The 3,048-nt window shown below is 30.8% G+C and overlaps 1 long non-coding RNA gene across 1 annotated transcript; it reads left to right on the forward strand.

The window, feature by feature from the left end:
* Nucleotides 1-382: 382 nt before the first annotated feature.
* Nucleotides 383-1,510, forward strand: LOC139907685 (uncharacterized). Its single transcript, XR_011784407.1, has 3 exons — nt 383-1,064; nt 1,122-1,261; nt 1,323-1,510. It is a non-coding gene; the product is annotated as an uncharacterized lncRNA (long non-coding RNA).
* The last annotated feature ends 1,538 nt before the right edge of the window (nt 1,511-3,048 follow it).

Consider the following 3,048-nt stretch of genomic DNA (forward strand, 5'->3'; position numbering starts at 1 on the left):
AATGTATAAAAATCCTTCCTCCAGCAATTCCTTGTGAAGTTGAAGAATAGATGTAGTTGATAAAAGTATACCTCTTTGCCAAGGTTTCCAACGTCCATTAACTCCAACGGTTATACTTTGGATAACAATTTTGAATTTTTCCAAGAATAATATGGCCTCCTCATATTTTTCTTTATTATGGTTACTTAATGCCATTGATATGGATCTGGATGACATTAGATCGAACCTATTCCGAATTAAGTCTATAAATTCAGCTAAACTATGCCTCGTTTATCTTAATCATGATTTGAATAATATCTTAATGCTGTACTTGTTGCATAGAAGAAGAATGGCATGGCATCCCCTACACTCATTTTAGAAAAATGGTTAATAATACTTAAGGGTGATAATTTTGGTAAGAATAGAAAAGCGTGCGAGGAGAAGAGAAGAAATACTTATGGCATCATTGATTAAATAATATACATCTTCTTCTATCAATCATGAACGTTATCATTCCCGTCTTTATTATTCAATATTAATATAATAATATTAGATGGGGATAGTCGATAGAGAACTGAATAAAATCCCCAAAATGACGTCGGCTTCTGTCTGGATTTATGAAAATGGAGGCCCAGGAATTTGGAAAATACTTACCGGATGAGAAACAGATGGTTTGTCGGATTTGTCGATATAAATGTGCCTTTAGTCCCCTGTCTAGAATTACATGCCATTCATTATCCTCATCTCATAACAAGAGTATGGATATTCATCTATAAAATCAATTTGACGATGAATACATCAAGTCAGACTTTAACTTTGATCTCACAACGATGCTTATTGCATGTAATATAACCTTATCCATTGCTAATCATCTACGTTCAAAAAATTTATGGAGAAATACAAGGGTAAACATCTCCCTTCCCGAGGAACCATCATTTAATTAATGGAGGATGTTGGTACTGATGTCATATATAGAAATACATATAAAAATGTTTTGAGTCATCCACACAAAATGATGATCAAGTTATCAGTAAAAAATATTTACGAATATAGAAATGGAACTCTGAATTTTGTACTATCTCACAGTAAGTATTCCATTTTTTTTTTTTTTAATCTAACCATAAAATATGATTCTATTTTAGCTAAACATATCAAGAATTATGATACACAACTCAGTAAAGGGCAAAAACAACTGCTTAAATGGTCACAACAACGGGGGTAGTAGCTTTGGATGGTTTGCAACTAGTTTGTCTGAGACTACTTACTTCGCTTTAAGACTTGGGTATGATAATTAGGTTTTCCAATATTACATAGTCAATAAATATTACTTTTTATCACTAAAGGCTTAGCTATGGTTGATGGGCTCCAAGAAATGGTGTTCAGAAAACTCATAAAAGGCAAAAACAACTGTTTAAATGGTCACAACAACGAGGGTAGTTACATTGGGTGTTGCATTATAATTAACAATTGTGTATATCCATCATGATAATAGTATGTTGTTATATAAGCATACCTAAATAACGGGGAAAAATCTTTTGATGCTCTTAATAGGGAGTATTATCGCCGGACATTACTACATAATTAGCTTTTGCTCTAAATCTTTACGATGAATTTATATATAACATTTTTTTATTAGTATATTTATCGTCTAATTTTATGATTTTGACATTTACTTTATTATTAATAATTAGTTAGATCTCATCGGTAGAGATATGTCTATCCTGTGCAAAATTGTATATAGCAACTTCCACATGAAGAAGAGGGGTGATTATCTTTTGATTAAACTCCACGTCTCGCTTGTGTATTGTAACCTAAAGTTATGACATATTTAACTGAATTCCGATGTTAAAACAAGAAAAAAATTATCTGGATCAATCTATTATTTCAATATTCTGTATTTATAATTTATTATTATTAATAGTTATATGATTTTAATTGTTTAATTTTGTATATTTAAAATAAATGTATGATGGTTTATTTTTTAGTATGTAGATTATATTTAATTAAAGCCTTCTTTTTTAAACTTTGAGCTTCAAATACTCTACTTTGTCGTTTCATTAGCTATCATTCTGAGAATAAGGTTCATAATGAATTACAATTTCATGGAGTGTGACGTTTTTAAATCTATTGTAACGGATAAAAAACGTCGAAGTCAATTATACGTAGTATATCTTCATTAAACATTTTGCTAATAAATACATTCGTTATACCCTCAAAAATCATAATAAAGCAGGCAGATGATAATCACATCAGTATTTTAAACAATGATACCATATGTATTTTTTTCCCCCTCCTCCTTGCAAGCGTTTTTCTCTACAATATTATCAACTATAAATTAATACTATTAGATAACTTATGAGCATTTTTCAACTCCTGCTTGTCCTCTTTTTCAATAAGTCTTCGTAGATATAGTGCAGATACTAGAGGAGTTGGGAGGTGTTTTTTTCAGTAACTAAGAAAGAAGGAAGAACGATATGGTTGTTCGATATAATAGAAGAGCAAATATTTTTTAGAAGATGAAAAACATCATAAAAAATATAGTTGTTTTTTCAGGGTAAGCTGGATGAGAAATACAGTTGTTGATCGTTTCGTTTCTTCCACTATAAACACCCTACCATCGGAACATTGCTTGGTTCGATGGGCCCATATCAGTAGTTATGGATCGAACAACCAAATCAATTTTATAAGCTCTCATTATTATTTCTTTGATTAATTTGCCAAAAATAGAACCATCAAGAGAGTTAGATGTAAAAAAAATATGGCACAACTTGCGTCCATCTATTACTTATTCCAGCCAGCATAATTACTAAGATATGTGTTGCAAAATCCCCCTGATGCTCTGGGAGAGTAACATAACCTATTAAGGAATCTTACCTTTCATCAAAGTCCTTAGACTTGCTTATAGTCAATTCATCCATTAAAATGACACAATTTTTTTCCCTCTCATCAAAAGTTTCAACTTTAAGCTTCAAAATACATAAAATATCTTCTAATATTCCACTCTGAAATGTAATGTCTTCAGTTTTCCTTTGAAGAGTTTGTATTGAAGGTAATGTGTATCCTTGACCA

The sequence above is a fragment of the Lepeophtheirus salmonis genome, chromosome 1, assembly GCF_016086655.4.
Source record: "Lepeophtheirus salmonis chromosome 1, UVic_Lsal_1.4, whole genome shotgun sequence".
Taxonomy (NCBI): domain Eukaryota; kingdom Metazoa; phylum Arthropoda; class Copepoda; order Siphonostomatoida; family Caligidae; genus Lepeophtheirus; species Lepeophtheirus salmonis.